Here is a 24,316-nt window from a genome sequence, read left to right as displayed (position 1 = left end):
GCAAAAAGCAATAACCTAAGCTTGCATCTACCTTATGAGATTAGAGAAAGAGAAAAATGTAAGCCTAATGCAAGGAGGAGGATGAAAGTAAGGAAAAGAAAAAAAAGTAGAGAAAAAATTGCAATTGAAACCAGGACGTGCATAGAGAAAATCAATAAAACAAGAGCAGTGTCTTTGAAAAGATCAGTAAAATTGATAGACCTCTAGCTAGGTCTAGAGAGAGAAGCACTGACAGTGAGCATCGGGACTGAAAGAGGAATCATGAGTGCAGCCCTCATGGATTTTAGGAAGATAAAAAGAGAAAACTATGGACAACTACGCACAATGTGACAACTAAGATGAAATGAACATATTCCTCCCAAAACATGCTCAAGGGAAAATAAAAAATGTGAGTCACATGGTATTTTTTTTTCAGAAACGGGTTTTTTTTTATTAAAATTCTTCCAAAAAAAACCCAAAACATCAGGCCTGATGATTTCACTGATAAATTCTAGCAAACATATGAGAAACAAATGATAGCAGTCTACACAGTCTTTTCCAGGAAATAAGAGCAAAACTTCACAACTTATTGACGAGGCCAGAATTACCCTAACACTCACACCAAAGGAGGCCCCCCAGAGGAGCACCACTCGCCACTCTCAGGAGCACGGACTCAAAACCCCTGGACAGGCCCAGCACACGGGGGACGGAGCAGCTCCAGGAACCAGCCCCTCGCCTGAGCAACCGCTGGGCGGGCAGGAAGCGTCTGAATCAACCAGTTGAACTCCAGCGACCACTGGAGCACTGACACGGGGAGGAGGAGGGGTAAACTGAGGTAGGCCCCGTGCCTTTCACCCTCCCTGCAGCTGCTGGCGGTGCCCATCCTCCAGCCTCAGCCGGCAGCAGTGGGGTCTGCGGCCCCGGCCCGGGTGCAGCTTGTGGGCGCTGGGCTGGGTAAAGGCCTGCTTCCCCTAAATCTGGGGGTTCAGTCTGATTGCTGCTCATGGCCTTTGATCAGCCTCTGCAGGAGGCTGGGCCCAGCGTGAGGGTCCATGGTCCCAACCCACTTAGGGCAAAGGCGGCAGAGGAGCCTTAGGGCATGACCCTTCCTCAACACTGCAGAAACGGTCAAAGGCCCTCGTGACGGGCCAGGAAGGAATCAAGAACACACACCTTCAAGAAGCCATGGCAGCGGCTGGCGCTGGGCTGGCCCTCCTTCACCCTCCCCAGGGCACCTGCTGGCCCCTCCTTCACCCTCCCCAGGGCACCTGCTGGCCCCTTCCCAGGGCACCTGCGGGCCCCTCCTTCACCCCTCCCCAGCGCACCTGCTGGCCCCTCCTTCACCCTCCCCAGGGCACCTGCTGGCTCTTCCCCAGGGCACCTGCTGGCCCCTCCTTCACCCTCCCCAAGGCTCCTGCAGGCCCCTCCTTCATCCCTCTCCAGGGCACCTGCTGGCCCCTCCTTCACCCTCCCCAGGGCACCTCTGGCCCCTCCTTCACCCCTCCCAGGGCACCTGCTGGCCCCTCCTTCACCCCTCCCAGGGCACCTGCTGGCCCCTCCTTCACCCCTCCCCAGGACACTTGCTGGCCCCTCCTTCACCCTCCCCAGGGCACCTCTGGCCCCTCCTTCACCCCTCCCCAGGGCACCTGCTGGCCCCTCCTTCACCCTCCCCAGGGCACCTGCTGGCCCCTCCCCAGGGCACCTGCAGGCCCCTCCTTCACCCCTCCCCAGGGCACCTGCTGGCCCCTCCTTCACCCCTCCCAGGGCACCTGCTGGCCCCTCCTTCACCCCTCCCCAGGACACTTGCTGGCCCCTCCTTCACCCTCCCCAGAGCATTCCTTTTGTAGGTCCCTGGCCTCCTCCCAGCTGGGAAAGGCTAATGTGGAAATCTCCTCTCTGGCTTGCCCCCACCCCCTTCAAAATTTGTACTCCAGGCACAAGTATACCTTGGGGTGGCAAAAGCTTGTAAAACAATTGAGCCTGGGGCAAAGGCTTTAGTCTCATGGGGGAGCACCCAGAAGAGGGAGAAGTTCTGTTTCCTGGGAAGTAGAAGGACATTCAAATTTCTGTAAATACAGGGGCTCCAAAGGCCACCGCCAGCCCGGGTCACAACCCAGCGCAGAGGACAGAGGCCAGCACTTGTACTCACCATGGGCTGAACTACGGAGCAGGAGGCAGAACTTGAAGGAGAACAGCCGCCAAAGCAAAGCCGGTACTCAAAGACTGTGAAAGGCATTTTTTGCATTGATATGTTTAGTTTTTGGTTTTTTAGCTCCTGGCCCTAAACAAAAATATTTGTCATATCACTAGCTGATATGACACTAAAGAAACATCACTAGAACTAAATCCCAATTGAATACTTTAAAATATTAAAATGTACAGTATGCAACAAAAAAAATTATAAGACAAAGAAACAAGAAGTGACGTCCCATCCAAAGAAAGTGGTTAAAAATTCAGAAAACATCAACAAAAGAGACCAGACAGTAGACATACCAGAAAAGACTTTTTAAAAAGAGGTTCTTCCATTTGCTCAAGAAGATGGATGATAATAAAGAGGAAGAACTAAAGGATATCAGGAAAACAATATATGAACAATATAAGATTCTCAAAAAAAAGAGGAATTTTGGAAAGGAACCGAACAAAAGCACTGGCGTGGAAGACCACAATAAATGAGATGAAAATTTCTGAGGAGGGTTTCAAGAGCAGAGGGATTTAGCAGAAGAATCACTGAGCTTGAAGATGGGATACGTGAAGTGAGGCAGGCTGAGGAGCTGAAAGAAAGAAGAGTTAGAAAAAGTGAAAGCAACCTAGGAGAGCTGAGGGCACCGTCAAGTGTCTCATTATGTGCCTGATGGATGCTCCAGAGGGAGAACAAGGAGGGAAAAGAGCAGAGTAAATGCTCAAAGAAATAATGATGGAAAACTCCCCAACATATCCCGTCTAAGAAGCCCACCGAATACCAAATAGGAAAGCCTTGAAGAAAAGCATGCCAGATACATGATGGTCAAACTGTCAAATGCAAAGGAGAGATGTTCTAAAAACTGCAAGAGAAAATCAATGTAATTGGAAAGGGAATCTCAAGTAGAAACCATAGAGGCAAGAAGGCAGTGGGTTGAGATCTTAAAGTGCTGAGGGAAAACAATTGCCAACCAAGAATTTCCTATCTGGTGAGAATGTCTTTCAAAAATGAGGAAAGAATTAAGGCATTGCCAGATAATCAAAACCTAGGAGAGTTCATCACCACAAGACCTGCCCTACAAGCGATGCTAAAGGGGTTTCTAAGACTGAAAGGAAGGACACTAGACAGTGGATCAAAGTGGCAAAAAGCAATTTTTAAAATGCCACTAAAGGTAGCCATATGGATAATTATAAATGCCAGTACAATTGTATGTTTTGGTATGTAATTCCACTTATTTCTTACAGGTGCTGAAATGCAGATGCATAAAAAGTACAATAATCTATGGTTTTGGTGATAAAGTATACAGAGATAATATTTGTAACAAGTATAAAAAGAAAGATATGGGGGAACAGAGATATAGGAACAGCGTACATACTCAAAAGAATTGAAAGCAGGGACTCAAACGGACATTTTGCACACCAATGTTCTTTGAGGCATTATTCAGAACTGCAAAAGTTTGAAACAACCCAAGTGCCCATCTACCAATGAGTGAATTAAAAAATGTTGTATGTAAACACACTGAGTGACGTTCTGATACATAATGACAGCATGGATGAACACTGACGATATGTTGAGTGAAATAAGACAGACACAAAGGTCAAATATTGTATGATCTCACTGGTATGAAATAATTAGGTTAAGCAAATTCATAGGATCAGAAACTAGACTATAGGTTACCATGGGCTGAGGTGGGGATAGGAAATGGAGAGTTAAGGCTTTAATTGTAAAGAATTTCTATTTGGGGGGATGGAAAAGTTTTGGTAATGAGTGGTGGTCGTTTTAGTTTGTATATATGTTACTAGATTTGAAAAAGAAAATTCATAGGACTGTCCAATACAGTGACCCCTAAAGTAATTTATGGACTATAGTTAATAGTACGAAATACAAATATATATGTTCTTTCATCAACTGCAACAAATATACCACAAATATACCTAATTCGAAGTGTTAATAATAAGGTGGTATGAGGAAACTCTATTTTATGCATGATTTTTCTGTACACCTCTAACTTCTCATATATATATGTATTCAAATTAAATCTAGTGATATGTAAAAGGGAAAATACAGCACAATAAAGTGGAGTTTACTCCAGAAAAGCAAGGTTGGCTCAACATTTATAAATTAATATAATTCATCATATTAACAAAGTAAATTTTAAGAAAACATACCACATGATCATATCAATAAATGAAGGGAAAGCATTTGACAAAATTCAACACCCATTCATGATAAGAAATAAAAAATCAGAAAACTAGGAAAAGAGGTGATGTTTAATCGTGTGTGTCAACTTGACTAAGCTCTAATACCCAGTTATGCAATCAAATGCCAATCTAGGTGTGGCTGTGAAGGTGGTTTGTAGATGAAGTTAGCGTCCACAATTACTTGAATGTGCCCTCATCATCCCAGAATCCTCAGGATTGGGGAATGAATGATGCACTAGAGTAGACTTACTGGTATTCTAGTACAGACTTCTTGTTATTCTAGCAATGGAAGAACTTTTATCACTGATGTGGAGGCAGTGGCCACCAGAGGTTCTGAGGGAAGGAAGAGGGAAAAACAGGTGTAATATGAGGGCATTTTCAGGACATCAAAATTGTCCCAAATGATGTTGCTATGATGGATACCGGCCATTATATATTTTGTCATAACTTACAGAATTGTATGGGACAGAGTAAAAACTACAATGCAAACTATAATCCATGCGTAGTGACAATGCTCCACTATGTGTTCATCAGTTGTAACAAAGGTACCCGCTAATGAAGGATGTTGTTAATGTGGGAACCTGTGGGAGGGGCGGGGAGTGGGGCATATGGGAATCCCCTGTATTTATTATGTAACACCTATGTAATCTAAAGTATTTTTTTAATGTTTTAAAGTATTTTTTTTAAAAAAAGGAAGGCTAGAAACTACCACAACCCAGAAAATCCTAAAAAGACAAGATGACTAAATGTAATGTCATTAGGAAAATACTAATGCAATTCAAATTACACATGGAATTTACCTAATAATAACGTGTGAATGTTGTTTTTTGTTATGACAAATGCACCAGAGTCATGCAAAATGTAAACACTGGGGGAAACAGGGTTCGTGGTAGACGGCAACTCTTCTGTAAATCTAAAACTATTGTAAAGTGCTTATTTGTTTTTAAATGTGGGGAAGGAACAAGGCGTTTGAGTTCCTGCTCCATGCCCAAGCTCTGAGCAGTTAGTTCAGTCCAGGGCTGGGTGCCTAAGAAGCCAAATGGTGATGACGTGTATCATTTAGGAGCACACAGCCGCAAGAAAAAAAAGACATAACATCCTTTATTTACCATATGACAAACAGCTATGGGATACAGACAGGTTTCAAACATGCACAGGCAAGTGAGGGGTTTGTGTGCTTCTATTGACATTTTGCTGCTCTGGGTGGTTTTTATTTTCCCATATTCATTTCAAACCTAGACCCTCAAATATTCACAAAAAACTAAACATTCATGCTCTAAATGAATGAAGGAAATTTTCTAAAGCTCTTTCTTGGAAAAGTGTCATTGTTCCATTTTATAGGACTCAAAGTGAAAACTGCAATAGAGACTCCTCTATTACCAGAAAATTAGTTAAAAAAAAAAATTGTCCAAAGAAAAGTCACTTACAACATTATCAAGCGCCCTGTTCTTCCTTTCTCTCCCCCAGCCTGGATCAGCACGTGGGACGGTAGACAATCCGTGGGTATTACACCTTCATGTGGGTTACTTTGCCCATTGACCTAAACAGCGAATCAGCCAAACCGCAGGAAGTTCAGTTCAAAGCTTGTGACCTGCCCCGGAATGATGACTGTTACCAGTTCTGCCATGTGGGTCAGGATGGTGTGGTCCGGGGAGCAAGTATCCCCTTCCAGTTCCACCCAGAAAATGAGGAAGACATCCTAGTTGTTACGACTCAGGAAGAGTTAGAAGAGATTGAGCAGCATGAAAAAGAGCTTTGCAAATTAAACCAGGAGCTGCAGAACATCTGTCTCAGCCTTCAGAAGCAGAATTCAGACAATGGAGACTGAACTCCAGAGGATGCAGGACCTACAGGAGAAACTAAAAACCCTAAAAAATATCTACAAGAAGTTGGAAAACAAAGTGAAAGAGCAGAAGGACTGTCGGGAGACAGAATTGCTTCAACTCAAAGAACAAAACCAGAAGACGGCCTCAGCAAATGAGAAGATGGGAGTCAGAGAGGATCAGCTTCAGACCCAGCTGTGAATCCAAGAGGAAGAAAAGGAGAAGCATGTTCAAGGAGATCAGGATAGGACAACAGTTGGAGCATCTGAAACAGGAAAATGGCCAGCTCTTCCTCAATTTACCTGAACAGGGAGTACCAGCCAACCTCCAGCAGACCATGGAGGAGATGAAGCAAAAGGAAACTACTGCAACAAGGAAACAGCAGGAGCTAACAGACAAAAACTTTGACCTGTCAAAAAGACTGAGTGAGAATGAGTTCATTTGTAAAGTTCTGCAGCATCAGAGAGAATAAAAGAAGAAAATGATCTTTCGAAGAGAGAGAGCATCAGATTGCTGAATTAAGTGGGTCTAGATGTTTATTCTTTGCCATATCAAGTGGCCTACTTCAGTTCAAGAAGGTGAGAGACAAAATCCTGGACTTGTCGATGGAAACCCATTTTCTGGTATCCAAGAAAGTACTGCCCCTCGTCTGCTCTCCATCAAGAACGTTCACCCGCCAAGCAGACTTTGTTAATGATATTGATACTGATGAACACACCTTGGAGCAGCACATGCCGACCCTTTGTTTGAGTTGTCCGCTTTGTGACAAGATCTTCCTAGCAGGCGAGAAGCAGATCTTTGAAGACCATGTGTTCTGCCATTCTCGACAGGTGTCACAGCCTCTTGGCTCTGCATTGTAGATGTATTTGATAGAGTAGGACCTAAGCTTCTACTTTGAGTTATGACTCAAGACCCTGTCTAGCCTGAAATTTATTAGGGGTTTATTCAACCCTGCTGCCCCTAGAGTTAGAGCCATGTCCATTATCTGAAGGGTGGTGGTAAGGGCTGTTGCTTCCATCTTTGTGGGTTATTTCTCTAGCTGTATCAGCTTCTCACCTATGCACCCATTCTTCCAATGGTCTCCTGCACAAGGGCCTTGGGATGAAACTGACCTGGCTATTCACAACAGGCCTGCTTAGCTCTCCAAATTGTCCTGCTACCATTCAAGATCAGGCTTCGAGTGTATTTGTACTCAGTCCTCTGATCTAACGCTGGGGCTAGAGATGAACCAAAGGTTGAGAATTTCTTCCTCTTCAGGCCTCTTTCTCTGACTGCATTAGACTAATCAAAATGGCATAGCACAGAACTCGGTCATCCAATTTGGATACCAGAGGTTTCTCATCCTAATTTCTCAGCTCCCAGCAGGAGCATCTTATTTCTAACCAAGAATAGGAAATGTTATTTCAATCACGGAAAATCTTTTTCCTTTCTGGTTGACATTTTCTACTCCTTGATCTTTCCTATGCACATAACTTTATTGTTGTAAGTCCTTGCTTAATGGTTAGTATATGTTGTTAGAAACTGTATGAGTTTGAAACTTTCTGAGCAGGTGAGATTTTGAATATGGATAAGTCAATATGACAAATATTATTAATCTCTAGTACCAAAACCAAACTAGTTCCCTATTTCAGGGACTTTGGTAATTTATAATAATAATAAAAAAATTAAAATAAAAAAAAACATTATCAAACCAAAACATAAGTTAGTTAAGCACTAAATAACGGAAGTCCACTTGTGGCAGGCAATATAGTGCTAGATGTGGCCACAGGCTATCACCTCCCTGAACCCCACACCCTGGTTCGACCCCAAGGCAGGGCACTTGAAACAGAACTTCAGGCCCAAACCTCACCAAAGTCGTGGGACTCACATGTCCACGTGCCCCTCCTCGGCCCGTCTAAGTTACCCCCTTGTCTTCTGTCAGAGTCATCCATGAGTGTCCTCCTCATCTAACTGATGGGTTCATCAGGTATGCCGATTCTTTTGGGGGTTTCCATTCAGCTTTTCCTCAAATAGGCTAGGATCAATTCATCCAACCTCCCTCCCCGCTGTTACCCTTTTCCTTCCTTTTACTCTGACTTCTCAGACAGGAACATGAGCTTCACCTCCTCAGTTTTGTCCAACCTTTGCCTATTAGAATTGTGCTCCATCCCTCCACTGAAAGGGCCACCCAAGCTCCTGATGACACCAAGGAGAAGAGCTGCCCTCACTTCCTGAACAGGTACTCACAAGGTGTATGAGCAATTAGCAAAATTCTCTTGATACACCCCTGAAATATCAGGGCAGCCAAGCCTCGCCCAGTTAATATCCCCTTGGAGAAAATGAGAACATGTACATGGAGTGACAAGAAATGATGATCCGTGACAAAAACTCGAAGAACACTCAGATTTAAGGGGGAAAAAATGAGGCACTCCTCTTGAGAAGAGACAGTCATAGACATAGAAGGACAGCAAGTGGGAGAGGGATGTCATGGCCACCGAGAGGAGGGGACTTCAGGTTGGCAGGTGACCATATCGTTTAAGTTCCAACAGGCCAGGAAGAGTGAAGATGGAAGTGAGATGATTAGAGCAGGCAATTCAGTAATTGTTTATTTAATAAGTGTCAGTTTCAGTGGACTGCTTTAAATAATTACAATCATAATGTCCATAAAATTACGTGCCCTGCTTTTACTCTCTCTGTCATAGATCTAAGTCTTTGCGGCATTGCTATATATTCTTCTTCGCTATCATTTAAGATATACTATGTGGATACATGATAATTTATTCAGTCATCGTCCTATTGTTAAATATTTAGATCACTTATAATAGTGAAATGGAGAAGGCAAGTCCACTAGCATTTATGCTTATAGACATTTTTTCTTGATGGTTTACTTCCTTAGGAGAAATACCTGGAAGTATGGGGATTTTATGGACGGCATTTAAAGCCAATGACAATTATGCCATCAAAAATTACACTAGTCCTGTTATTTTCTGCTAATATATTAATAAGATAGTTTAAAATTTTTATCAAAAACTGTGGAATAGGGAAGCAGATGTGGCTCAAGTGGTAGGGCCTCCGCCTACCATATGGCAGGACCTGGGTTCAATTTCTGGGGCCTCCTGGTGAAAAAAGAAGAGAAGGCATAGATTCTTTCCAAACACCAATGGGGCATTTTAAAATTTGACCATGTGTTCAGTATGCTTTCTAAATTCCAGAAAAAAAACTGTACTGTCAAAATTCAATATAATAAAACTAGAAATTAATATAAAAATTTTAAGCATAAAATGAAACTAGTAATTTCCCAGGTAAATATTGAATCAAATGATAATTAGAAATCCAGTGATGAAAGATGGACTGTGGCTAACAGAATATGAGAACGTTCTCTCATGAATTATAATAAAGATATAATACTAATGCAAGGTGTTAATAATCAGGTGGGTTGGGGGAAAAATACTCAAATGTAAGATACTGGATATAGTTAGTAATATTTTGATGATGCTCTTTCATAGTTTGTAATAAATGTTTCACAATAATTCAAGTTGTTGGTGGGGTGCTGTATGGGAGCACTGTATGATGACATATATGTTTGCTTTGTAAGTTTACAACTTTTACCACACACATTGTTTATGTATGTTCATGTATGAATGATACACTTCAATAAAATTTTATTTTTGAGAAGTCAAAAAAGAAAAAAGAAGAGACGGCATGCCTGTGTGGCGAACCAGCGCCCGCATGACAAGCCAAGTGCTCGCACAAGTGAGTCATGTGTCAAGATGATGACACAACAAAAGAGTGACAAGGGGAGGGTCAAGGTGAAGCACAGCAGAGCCCAGGAACTGAGGTGGCACAATTGACAGGGAACCTCTCTCCACATCAGAGGTCCCCAGGATCAAATCCCAGTGAATCCTAGAGGAGAAAGACAAGAAGAGAAGACAAAAAGAGAAATAGATATAGAAGATCACACAGTGAATGGACACAGACAGCAAAACAGCGGGGCGGGGGTAGAAGAAGAAAAGAAAAGCTGTGAAATAAACCTCTCATGCTTCATAACCTAGTGTTCTGATCTGCTTGTTACAACAAAGTTCACCTTAATCATTGCATACTCATGGGATAATAACCCCTTTGATGCCACAGCCAGTAAACTGCCTAATGAGGCAACAGACCATCGCTGGAAATATAGAAATGACTTTCTTCCTGTATTTTGAAATGGATGGTACATCAGTTCTCTCTCTGACCCGGGATCCAATTGCCTTGTTTTCATGAGGTTTTGTAAAAGAATATTTATTAGGGTAATTTTAGTACAGAACAGTATTACTAGGGCATGAAAATGGCCCATAAAAATTCTTTTGCTCTGGTAACCCATATTGACATTTTATGACAAATGCACATGGTTAGAAAACTCAAATAATAAAGGTATAAATTCAATTTAAAAGTCCCCTTCCCCCTAGTGTTTTGTGCTTCCCCAGAAACAAACAGTGAAATGGCTTTATAATTACCCTTTGAGGAAAAAAAATTATATTTTAGTATAAAAATACTTTTTTTATATGAAAGGGAACCTGGTATATCTAGGTCAATCTGGATTTTGCCTCTTTCACTTATTACTTGGAAGTCTTCTACCACCACAGTATGAAGACCCACCTTATTCTTATCACTGTGTTTTAGCACCTTGTATTAGTCAGCCAAAGGGGTGCTGATGCAAAATACCAGAAATCGGTTGGTTTTTATAAAGGGTATTTATTTGGGGTAGGAGTTCACAGTCACAGGGCCCTAAAGAGTCCAACTCAAGTCACCATAAGAGGTAGTTTCTGACCCAGCGTCTGTTGCCACGTGTTGGAACAAGATGGCGGGCGATTGCTGCAAGGGTTCACTCTGCCTCTTCCTCTCAAGGCTCCATGGTCCCAGCTTCTTCCAATCTCAGCTGTAGGTTGGGATAAGCCTCGTTTCTCTCCCAGGGCTCATTTCTCTCCAGGCTCAGATACTCTGCTGTCTCCAAAAAGCCAGCCATAGACTGTCAGGCAAATGGCTCGTCTCTCTTCCAGGGACCACTGCTGTGTCTAATGGAGCCTTCTCTCTTTCCTCATTTATTTGCTTCTCTGTGTATTCACTTCTCGGGCTCCAACATTAAAGTTCTAACTTCCTCCTCTGCCCTGTCGTTTACTCTGTGAGTCTCCACCCACCAAGAGCCAAATCAAAGCCTTAATCATTATTTAATCAAGTAAAAATGAAACGTCTGAATCCAAACCAATCTAATATGCCCAGAGAAACAGACCAGTTCACAAACACAATTCGATATCTATTTTTAGAATTCATAAACAATATCAAACTGCTATACCACCTATATGAATTCTAATTTATTTAACTTGTCTACTCTAGCCTACTCCTGACAGGTCATTTCCACCTTCATACCATTGTGTCTGAAGAGATGCTGACAACTGAGAAGATGGACCTTCGTAGGTGGCTATTCATGTAGCCTGGATTGAGAAGCAGTTACATCCTTGGTGAGATGCCCTCTGATTCCGTCTCAGTCAAACAAGAAATCCTGGAGTGCCTACTGTGCATCCAGCAGTGCGCCAAATATTGAAACCACTGGGTTTAAACTGACAAAGCCCCTTGCCTTACAGGGACTTATACTTTAGGGGAGAAGACAGGTAATAAACACGTAAACAGGGGTTACAGGTGGTGATAAGTGGGTGGAGAGGCTCCAGCTCAGGCAGGACAACAGGACAGGCCTCTCCAAGCAGGTCTCAACCAAGCTGAGACCTGCAGGGGAAGGAGACAAACACACCAAGAGGAGCAAAGGTGCAAAGGGCCATGCCAAGCAGAAGGAGCAATAAGGGTGGTGGCCCTGCCCCGCAGCTATGTGTTTACAATGGAGAATGTCTGTTCAGTAGGTAAACAGATGAGCAACCAGTGAAGGGAGAGGATGCTGAGGACAGGACAGAGGTTTGTGCTGGACTTTGGAGGCAGTGGTGCGAATTCAGATACTATTCAAGTTGCAATCTGATGCCAATGTAAATGTTTAAGAAGCAGCAGAATGATGAAATCGCTTCCACTTTCAAAAGCTTGCTCTAGCTGCCTGTGGACGGCAGACTGCAGGTGGCAGGGGTGGGGCAGGGAGACCAGGCGAGAAAGAGTGCGGCATGGTACCACATTTCTGCAAGGAAAATGGTAGGAAACCTTCAGTTTTGGGTTATGTTCGGAGAGAAATACAGGACAATTCCTAGTGTTTGGTCCTAAAGAATGAAAGGGTAAATACTTGGGAAGAAGCATGTTGGGAGGGGAGAATCCACTGTTGTTCTCTGGGCAGGTGACACTTCAGATGTGACCTGACATCTAGTGAAGATGGCAAGCAGGCAGCTGTGTAGACAGACCCAGAGCTCCCCGGGGCTACTGGTCATGGACACGTGTACTTGAGAGTCAACAGCTCACAAACCTGGAACAGGATGAGACCACCTTGGAGAAGAGGCCGATAGAGGTGAGGGCTGAAAACAGAGAGGTCAGCAAAGAACTCTGAGGGGAAGGTACAAGATAGCAGATGTACAAGAAAAGAAAGTGATTCAAGCAGAAGGTGGTCAACTGTCACCTGTCTTAAAGTATTTATTTTTTGCTTTTTGTTTGCTTGTTTTTTATTTTTTTAAAGATATTTAGATTACAGAAATGTTACATAAAAAGTGTACAGGATTTCCATATGCCCCACTCCCCACACCACCCACATTTACCTACATTAACAATATCTTTCATCAGTGTGATACATTCATTGCAATTAATGAACATATTTTGGAGCATTGCCACTAAACATGGATTACAGTTTACATTGTAGTTTACTCTTTCCCTCACAATTCTGTAGGTTGTGGCAAGATATATAATGGCCTGTATCTGTCATTGCAATGTCATTCAGGACAATTCCCAAGTCCCAAAAATGCCTCCGTTTTACCTCTGTTTTCCCTCTCCCTGACCTCAGAACCTCCAGTGGCCACTGCCTCCACATCAATGATGTACGTTTTTCCATTGCTAGAAAGTAAAGGATCAGTAAGTCCCCTCTAGTCCATAGTTCATTCCCCCATCCTGAGAATTCTGGGATGGTGATGCTCACTCTACCTCTAAATTGAGGGCTCACGCCACCTCTAAATTGAGGGCTTAGATCCTACATGGCCAATGGATGGGACTCTCTTGCTTTGCAGTTGTAGACTCTCCTTGGTTTAGTGGTTGTCCATCCTCACCTCCTTGTTAGTTCTCCTGGGTGAGTCCAATGAAATGGAGAGTAGGTGTTGCAACTCTGTTGAGGCTCAGGGCCCACCTGGACATCCCAAAGATTCAAGTCTCTTGGATGTACACCTGCCAACTCCAGCACCAAGAACATATTCAAACAGAAGGGACAGAAGAGCCATGTGTATGGAAACCACAACTGAGTTCAATTCTGTCACACTGGGGAGCACAAACCCCAAAGTAGGGTCTGCTGGCAAGGCACCAAACTCATGAGCTGTCTGCCCTGACCATAGTGCCTTGGTGTCTCCAGAGCCCTCAGGAGCCCTACTATTTGGTGTAGTGTCTAATTTGGCAGTCAATGAGATTCTGCTAAGATGTGCATAAGCATAACCTCTGGAATGACCTCCCAACACACTTTGAAGTCTCTTAGCCATATAAACTCATTTGTCTTTACCTTTCCCCCCTTTTATCCAAGGTCTTTTTCCACTTACTTTGCTAGTTGGTGTTTGGTAGTAATCCCTCGGTGCTGGGGAGGCTCGTTTCTGGGATTTATGTCCCACAGTTGCAGAAGTTATTGCATTTATATACTGAGTTTGGCTTAGAGAGAGGCCACATGTGAGCAACAAGGAGGCTTTCAGGAGGTAACTATTAGGTACCCTATAATATTAGGCTAAGTTTCAATTTCAAGAATAAAAGTTCATAAGCACAGTTATCAATATCAAGGGCATGTCAATGGACCATCGTCATTCACTAGCCATTGCCTCTGTACTTAGGGGTTTCTTGCTATTCCATTAGAGAATGTGGCAGAGATGCCAAGGATGGGAATTTGATATTCTTTTGGTTATTGTGCAGATCTCCACACACTGTGAAAGTGCTCCATTGTATTAGTCAGTGAAAGGGGTACTGATGCAAAACACCAGAAATTGTTTGGTTTTTATAAAGGGTATTTATTTGGGGTAGGGAGCTTACAGCTACCAGGCCATAAAGCATAAGTTACTTCCCTCACCAAAGTCTATTTTCACATGTTGGAGCAAGATGGCTGCCAATGTCTGTGAGGGTTTGGGCTTCCTGGGTTCCTCTGGGCTCAGCAACTCTGTTTTCTCCACAAGATCAGCTGTAGACTGTGAGGCGAATGGCTCTGTCTCTCTCCCTGGGGCTCCAGCTTCAGCATCAATCTCCAACATCAAAACTCCAACATTAAAAGCCCTTAATTCTGTCCCTTGCCATGCCTTTTATCTGTGAGTCCCCACCCACCAAAGGGTGGGGACTCAACACCCTTCTGGCACAAGAGGTTTACTTCATTACTTAATCAAGTAAACCTATGAATTCAATATAATCTAATATGCCCAGAGGAAAAGATTGGTTTACAAACATAATCCAATATTTCTCTTTGGAATTCATCAATAATATTAAACTGCTACACCCATGAACACTTGAACACATTTATATGCCTTTATATGTATGCCCAGGTGAATCTCCTCCTGTGTACCCCCATCAATGACACCCCACAAAATGGTCTTCCCCTGCCATAATTGTAACCCTTCTGTGATTCAAAACTTCAAAAATGAAGCCAATAAAATAGCCAAATACAATAAAAATATGAAATAATGATAGTTTCGAAAATAAGAAATAAAATATCAAAAAATTTAAAAATTAAAAATTTCAAAAGTTTTGGATAATAAAAAAAATGAAGAAATATTTTTTAAAATTTTTTCAACATTTTGCCTTTCATCACTGTAAGATCTGTTGTCCTAAATGTACAGTGACATTCTTGCCCATTTATTTCCCCAGTATCTTACCTTTTTCATTTTATCTTCAAAGAAGTTTTAGTTCACAGCAAAGTCACATACACAATATAGGGACTTGGCATATGTCCAACATCCTCCTCCTTTTCCCCCTTCCCTTATTAATAACATTTTATATGTGGATGGTACATTTGTGACAACTGATGTACAAATATTGAAGCATAGCTACCAACCATGGTCGATGGTTTACATTATGATTTACATTTTGGACCATACACTTTTATAAATTTTGATGAAAATTTATCCATCCATCATTGCATGATCACGTAGAACACTTCCATCGCCCTCAAAATACTGCCTGTTCCTTCTATTCTATTACTTCCTCCCCTTCCCCTCAGGACCTATGGCAACCACCAGACTTCACTTTTTGCAGGACCAGATTCATAGTTACTTACAATGACATTGAGAGCTTGTCACACTGGTCTGCCCTCCCCTACTAGGCACTGCCCATGTTTTCAAGAGACTCCTGCCCCTCTATTTGAGAACATAGTGGGCCTCTCCAGGTTGGGAGTCCAACACCTTCACGCTCATTAAGTGTGTCTCCACCCACTGATATAACACACCGTCAAGATTAGCCTGCCCCAGTGCACCCTGTGCTAAATGCCCCCACATCCAACACCCTAACCAGTAACCCTACCTTGCCACATTGCCAAAAGAGTGTTCCCAACATTGTAGTTTCAACCACATACCCACCAATCCCCAGGGTTCACCTGCTCCCTCCCCAAACCCTCCTTCTTCTTACTCTACTTTAGTTTTTGCTCACATGATGATCATGACTACCTCTTTTAATTAATTTTGGACAATATTACTTACTTAATGTCCTATTCTGTTTAATTCATCATAGATAATTATTTAAGATCATTCCAACCACATTGAAAAACAGAGCAGTCCAGTTCTTTGATTTCAAATAGCTTGGTGTCCTTTTCTGAATCAAGTCTTAAAAAGTCCTATTGAAAGTTCAGTATTGATTAATACATCTCTTTATCCTTGTGCTTGAGGACACTTTCAAGCATTACTTGCTGCGCATACCCTGCTGCTCTAAAACCTCCTTCATCTGAATGACATCTTGCAGTTGACATTCACATTCCCTTGGGGTCAAGATTGACATGCAAGCCTGTTTGCTCTAGAAATTTCAGTTCCTTGCATTTTTCATGAGGTTAATATTAGTTATGGATAATGGTGCAGGAATAGCAACAACAGAACTGATAAAAGTCTTCATATTTGTGTTTTGCTAAAATCACTTATGTCAGAATTGGTTAGATGTGAGCTGACAAGTTGATTATTTTTGGATGCTTGCTGGAACAGTTTGGTAGAATAATCATAAATGAATACTGAATGCTTATTACTACTATGATATATGTTTTATAGAATTATTCTGTCTTAAACTAGGTATAAGAATCCACTGGGAGTGGATGTGGTTCAAGCAGTTGCATGCCGATTCCCACAGGACGTCCTGGATTCAATCTCTGGCCCTGGTACCTCAAAAAAAACAAACAAACAAAAAAAAAAGGAATCCATTACCTTTCCTTTAATATACTCAGAATTGTCACATTTAATATTGGAATAGTTATTGACCTTTATTTTAGCAGTGAAAAGGCTAAGGATTTATTGCTTCTTTATATTAGCCTTTGTTTTTCAGTTTGAATTCCTTTTACTTCTTTCTAGGAAAACCTTCTAGGATGTATTTAAAGCTTATTACTCCAGTAAAGTTGACCTAGATGGTGGCATAAAATGCTCCAGGGTGCTGTTTTCCCACAGAATATTTGGACAATTAGCAAAACCTGACAGAGCCATTTTCTACAAAACTCTGGAACAGTTAAAGGGGTGCAGTAACTTGGCAAGGGCAGAATCAAGAAAACACAGCTTTAAAAGCAGTAGGAAAAGCTCGTGTTGCCCTTGCTAGACCCTCCGACCTCCCCCTACCCAGCACAATGGGGGCCAGCCTGCACCCCCATGTGGGCCTGACTTTTCCAGAGGGACCAGAATAAGCCCTATGTGGATCCTGGGGTGCCTACACGATCGGGGGTGGCCTGAAAGAATGAACCCAGAGAGTCTCTTACTCACCCTTCCAAACTTGTCCAGCAAGCAGAAGAAGCTTGCAGATAGCTAAAGCAGTGTAAGAAGCAGTTAAGCCAAAGCCACCTGGGGCAAAGGATTACTTGCTTTAAGAGATACAATAGAATACTCAAAAAGGGGAGAAAGTCTATTTCACAGGAGTAAAGGAGGCATTCAAATTCCTGTAAACAGGGGAATTCCAGAGGCCACTAGAGCTAGCACAAGCCCACAATAAGTCAGACCTAGAAAATACAAAGGACCCTGCACTTCAAATTCACCTGGGACTGATCTTGATAGGAGGGCTAAACTCTGAAGGAGAGTACCAGTCAATGCAGAGCCAATTTGCAAAGACTGCTTAAGATGTTTTCAGCATTGGTTTGTTTTTGTTAGTTCCTGGCACTCAAGGAAATCTTTGTCATATACCACTAGTTGGATAAAAACTTAAGAAACAGAGAGCTCAGGGATTAAATCCCAGTTAACACTTTAAAATTTCAAGATACACAGAGTACAACACAATTACAAAACAAAGAAATAGGAAATAATGGCCCATTCAATGGAAGAAAATAAAAATCCAGAAGTCACCAACAAAGAGGTCCAGACTTTGGGCATACCAAAGACTTAAAAAAAAAATCTTCAGTATGCTTAAGGAGGCAGAAGAAAACACTGAGAAAGAACTGAAAGATATCAGGAAAACAATGAATAAACAATATGAAATCTCATTAAAGAGATAGAAATTTTAAAAAGGAGCCAAACAGAAATATTAGAGTTGAAGACCACAATAACTGAAATGCAAATTTCCCTAGTGGGTTGCACATTAGAGCTGGCAGAAAAGAAAAAAAAAATCAATAAACTTGAAAATAACACAACTGAAATTATGCAGGCTGAAAAACAAAAGAAAAAAAAAATAATGAAAAAAATGAACAGAACCTAAAACACCTACAGAACACCATCAAGGATACCAACATACATATTGGATTTTCAAAGGAGAAGAGGGAGAAGAAGGAATATTTAAAGAAATAATGGCAGAAAACTTCCCAAACTAAATAGAACACATAATTATATATATTCAAGAGGCCCAATGAACAACAAACTGGATAAATTCAAACAGAGTCATGCCCAGACACATATTAGTCAAACTGTTGAATACCAAGGACAAGGAGAGAAGTCTGAAAGCTGCAAGAGAAAAGCAATGTGTTATTTACAAGGGAGTCCCAATAAGATCAAGGGCTAATTTCTCATCAGAAGCCATGGAGGAAAGAAGATAGAATGACTAAATATTTAAAACACAGAAAGAAAACAATTGCCAACTAAGAATTTTATGCCCAGTGAGACAGTCTTTCAAAAATGAGGAAGACATTCCCAGGTAAGCAAAAGCTGAGGGAGTTTACTATCACTCCCTCTAAGCAATGCTAAAGGGAGTTCTTCAGACTGGAAGAAAAGGACACTAAATAGTTGATTAAAGTAGCATAAAAATATATATATAAGACCTCCAGTAAAGGTAAGTTCCAGTACCATTGTATTGTTGGCGGTGGTGGTGGTTTTTCTGGTACGTAACTCCATTTTTTATTTCTTACAGTTTCTAAAACAAAAATTATGAAAAGTAATGATAAAGCTAAGATTTGGGCATACAGTGTATAAAATTATACTTTAAAATAAGTACAAGATAAAGGTAGGGAGATGGTGAGTTAAAGGAACAATGTGTATTTATGCTATTGAAGTTAAGTTGGTATTGAAACAAAAGTGTTTGTTATAGATTTAGGGTGTTAACTTTGAGCCTGTAGCAGTTGGCTATTATTTATTAATTCCAAAAATAGATACTGGATTATGTTTGTAAACGGATCTATTCCTCTGGGTGTATTATACTGTAGTAAATTCAGAGGTTTCACTTATACTTGATTAAATAATGATTAAGGTTTTGATTGGCCCACGTCAATAGGACATTGAGTCCCTGCCCTTTTGGTGGGTGGAGACTCACAGAGAAAATGACACAGCAGAGGAGTTAGTGGGAGTTTTTTGATGCTGGATCCCCAGGAAGTAAATACACAGAACAAGAACACAGAGGACTAGAGATGGTTTCATAGACACAGCCCTATGAAGAAAGAGAGCCTGATAGTCTACAGCTGACATTGTGGGGAGAACAGAGCAGCTGAGCTGGGGGAGGAATGAGCCCCGAGAGAAAGATAAGACTTATCCCAGCCCACAGTTGAGATTAGAAGAAGCTGAGACCATGGAGGCTTAAGAGGAAGAAGCAGCCTGAACCCTTGCAGACATTGGCAACCATCTTGGTCCAACACATGGCAACAGACTTTGGTGAGGGAAGTAACTTATGTTTTATGGCCTGGTAACTGTAAGCTTCTACCCCAAATAAATAATCTTTATAAAAGCCAACAGATTTCTGGTATTTTGCATCAGCACCCCTTTATCTACTAGTACAAATGGCATATCCTTGGGACCTTCCTGTGGAAAAGGATCATTTGATGGGCCTCTGGCTACACAGAGTATGTCCTTTCCAGCATCCCCACTTCCCTGAGCCTTTTAATCCCTTCTCCTACCATCTGCCATGGCAATTCTGCGATTTCACTTTCACAGCCTGGACCACTGCTTTCTCCATGGTTTCTAGAGATCCTCCCATGGTGTTCAATCCTATGTTTTGAGAGAGTGCTCCTGAATCAACAAGGTCTTCCCTCTCTAACTTCATGTTCCAGCCCAAGGTCAAACTCCTTAAGAATCCAATCCCATGTGTCTGCACCATCTTGGACCAGCACACTCTGGATAGGTGACACAGCTCCTCTGGCTAGAGCCCCTTTCCTTCCATATCATGGCTGCTTGTCCCCAGATGGTTATGCTGGGACCTAGTGCTATCAGGAGGAGGGAGGGGTGGGTCCTGATGCTGTTGCCTTGGAGAAGAGAAGCCTCTGCTTTATCAACCAGCAAAGGGCAATGGAAGAGCTAGCATTCACTAGAAAGACCACACAGGCTCAGAAGGTTCAGTGCAATCAGGAGTGTAAAGGTCTTCAGGGGCCTTCGCTCAGATGTCCCACCCCATGTCCCAGGATTTCCTGACAAAAACCCAGACCTTAGCATGACAGACCTGCTTTGGGTGGAGATTTAACCACCCTTGACATCTATCCTCTCTGATTTTTAAGTCTTGGGCTTGATCTTTGGCTTTCTCTCCCTTCAAGCTGCAAGAGAAGAGAGCTCCTCTGGTTCACTGGATTTCTCACCTGGCTTTCAATTACCTGTTACCTCAGCAGTTTGTTCTTTTTCTGGAGCACAATTGTTATCCAATACTGTTATTTTTATAACTATTATTTTCCCCATGTACTTCATTGTTGAAACATTGAACCACCAATCCATTCCCTTCTACCAATACAATATCCCAATTAAGTGTTGATAACTGGAGGACCACCTTGTACCAGGGAATGTCTTCACCCATCTACCATCTGCTATAGGGTCCCCATTGCCAAGTGAATGCTCTGTTCCAATGCCACGTCTCATTTCTACTCTCTTGGAACACTCTTGATGACAATTCTTTGAGACAGAGTTTAGGGTGCAAAATGTTTACTAAGGATTAGCATCTCTGAAAGGAAGGCAATGAGCAGGATCAGGCAAATGGAGAAGTCCAACCTTCGGTCTGGCCACGCTTTGTCCATTTGGCAGGGAGCTCTAGGTGAGTACTGCCTGTCGGCATCTTCTGAGGGAATCGCCCCATGTGGACTGCCCAGGAAGGCTGGGGTCTCAGTCCAGGTGGCTCCAGGTTGTCGAGGCCAACAGCGTAGAAGGTGGTGGCTGGAGGCTGTCTTCAGACCACACCCTCTCTATTGGACTGAAGGTCCATCCTCAAGGGGCTTTGGATGTGCTTTTCTGCCAAACTCATGTCTACTGCTGGGATTTTGGACGGAAATTGGGTTCTGCTCATTAGTTACCAGTGGGGGTTTGGAGGCAGAAGAGAGGCCAAGACCATCTTCCTGCTCCTCTTTTGGCTCTTTGAGCTTGTGAGCCCAGTTGTGGACACATGAGGGCCTTACAGCTGCTGATGAGGGTCAGCGGTCCTTGACCTGGCATAGTAACCTCTGGACTTCAGCTCTGGGCTTCCAGCCTCTGGCCTCCTAGATATTCAGAGGCAGCACAGGAGCAGCCGTGGTCAGCTCGGACCTGGCCTTAAAGGAGGGTCAACACTTACACAACTCAGCCTCTCCATATTGTTCTAAGGGATTGCGGGAGGATTCGTGGAGGGCTTCTCTTTACCCAGGAACCTCTTGAAATGTTATTCAGCAACTCATGTGCCAGACAGTCCCAGCCTTCTTCAGATTCTCAGCCATCAAGGACTTTAAAAAGTTTAAGAACCACCCAGCCCAGCTTCCTAGGTGATGCCCAAGGAAATGCTGACATGGTCCAAAATCTCTTAATTTCACTTTTAATAATGGCAGTGAATTCCATTTGGAAATGAACAAGTGTAAAAGCTCTTGCAGATGTAATCAGAAATGTTTGTGACCATTTTAATTTATCTAAAAAAGGCTACCCCTGAAATAGACAACTTGAGAAACGAAGAGTTTTGATCAAAATTCCATCACACAAATTAATACCTGTTGGGAAAGGACCACCAAAAAAAAGGAGATGATGCATCCTATAATATTTGAATACCAGTTCTGATAATTTGATAATTGAATATAAAATTTCCTTTTTCATTACATAATTGAAAGTGGCCAATGAACAATGGCTTAAATAGGAAGCATTCGCTCTCTATATACATTAGTAATATAAGAATGTGGGATTTAAACTAAGCTCAAACCCCAGCTTTGCAACTCAGTAGCTGTGTGACATTAAGCCACTTATTTTCTTTTGTGCCCCACTGTTGTCCTCTGCATCATAGCAGATAACAGGAACACTAAGGCCTGACTCAGAGGGTTGTTGTAAAAATTAAATGTGTTGATGCACCAATCACTTAGAATACTGCCTGACACTCTCGTGCTATGGTCTCTGGTTGTAGTAATAGAACTGGTGTTGGTGATGGAAATTATTGCAGTTATACCCATTTCAGGGTTGGACAATACCCTGGGGGTAGAAGAGGGATGCAAAATTCATTTATAACCTAATCAAACCTAAACTTTATCTTATGCCTTACAAAGCATTCACTGTTAGACATCAAAACCAGTCCGTGCATCCACCTATATTTTTTATCATTTATCATTTTATCATTTCATCATTGATCTAAAATTCTGAATAGAAGTTAAGAAAGTATTTTTGTGTATATAAAAAGAAAGAAAATTTTCAATTGGGTACCTAAGGAAATATTAATGAGGAATAAATGTATATTTAAGATATGGAGCACTTACTTTTAATTGGATAAATAGTATTCCTTTGTAACTTTTGCTTTTTGTCAAAATGTTTTCACTGTGTTTTCCCCCTTTGGTATGGCCACCTAATAATTGTCTCAGCAAGTTACACACCTGGACTTTTACTGTACAAGACATGAGCAAAAGAATGAAAATAATAAGGACTTAAGAGCATATCTAACTCTGGGTTCTCTTTGAACCCACCAAAAATAAAACACACTGCCTTTTTATGAATTTAGACATATTCTTAACTTTAGACATTAGCTTGGAGTTTAGATAAGCAAATTTTTTAAAAAGCTTCCAGACAGACTTTACGAAAGTCGTCTGACATTATCACTCAAATTATTTAGAAGTTTGAAAACGAAATTTCTTTCTTTATGATCTATATCTACAGTATAAAATACAAAATTGTTAAGGGATTGAAGACCACGTAACCAAGGCCTCCAACACACATATGCCTTTAACAACAAAAAAATCCAATGTTTATTGGTTGAACTGCTCCAGGTCTGTTGCAACTGTTCCATGGTCAAGAGTGATAAGAACCTTTTTCTAAATAATAGCCCAAGATGTTTAATGCCTGAATAAAAAACAGCCTTTAAGTGTGTAAAAGGCAATACTGACTTTAAATAGCATTTTGCCAATTTATCACTATCAAGACCTTATTGGAAGTTTAAGGAATTTGATGTAAGAAAATACTATTGTTATAATTTTTTTGAGTTCCCAATTCCTAGGAAAGAATACAAGCGGATTACATAACAGACATCTTGGTCTCCTTTCTATTTTATAGGCATCTTCATAGAAGATGACATATTCATGCCACAGTTATTTCATTTTGATACAGTAAAAATTCCATTTTGACCACTGTTGTGCTAATACAAATTTACAAGATAGGTGAAGGTCTAAACATAAAAGCCTAAACATTTCTAATGCTTATTCTGCTCCCAGTTTTAAGTGAATGAAGCTTAAAAGGAGGGCAGATCAAGGGGGAAACTGTGGTCAGTCGGCTTAATTTGAAATCCTATTTCTGATGCTTCATATGCTGTGAGATCTCAGAAAAACCTTCCAAGTTCCAGAATTTCCTCATCTGTAACATGCCTGGTTTTTGTCTTGAGAGACTTGTGGTTATGAATTTGTTTTTGTGGCAATGATGCGAATGCAGTATTAAAATTTGTTTTAAGTGTGAAAATATTTTATGAGTTTTATTAATGTATAACTGACATACAATAATTTTCACATTTTTAAAGTATACAGTTTGATAATTCTCTGAGGTACCAGAGTTTGGGACTTTTCAAATTCCTACAGGATCAAAATCAGGATAATTGTAAAGTTACAAAATCACAGACCTACTGATTTCAAAAATGATTAGAGTTAGAAAGAATCCAAGAAAATGCCTAATCTATTTCACTTATTTTATAAATGACAGATGGTAATATACAGCATGGATTTGTCATGCAATAGATTTGGGTTTGAATTCAGCTCTTCTTTAGGAAACTAAAGAAACACTTGAAACGACTGCATTTAAATGTCTAATACTCCATATTTATAATTTCAATAATAATGCTACAAAAAAAAAAACACCCCACATCCCTGCATTAAATCCTACAGTAGCAACTTCTGCAATGGGTAACAAGTCAGCATATACAAACATTTGTAAATACTGCAAGTCTTGATTCCCTCTTTTCCCATGCCCATATCCATTGCTTTCGTGCTTTCTGCACAACCACAGCCCTCGTGCAAGCCAGACCACGGCCACCAC

At 41.5% G+C, this 24,316-nt stretch overlaps 1 pseudogene; it reads left to right on the top strand.

Moving 5' to 3' along the window:
* The first annotated feature begins 5,875 nt into the window (after nt 1-5,875).
* On the top strand, nt 5,876-7,042 carry LOC131273607 (calcium-binding and coiled-coil domain-containing protein 2 pseudogene; annotated as a pseudogene).
* The last annotated feature ends 17,274 nt before the right edge of the window (nt 7,043-24,316 follow it).

This window comes from Dasypus novemcinctus, chromosome 16 (genome assembly GCF_030445035.2).
Source record: "Dasypus novemcinctus isolate mDasNov1 chromosome 16, mDasNov1.1.hap2, whole genome shotgun sequence".
NCBI lineage: Eukaryota > Metazoa > Chordata > Mammalia > Cingulata > Dasypodidae > Dasypus > Dasypus novemcinctus.
The sequence above is the reverse complement of the archived record's forward strand: the minus strand, read 5'-3'. Positions and strand labels throughout refer to the sequence as shown.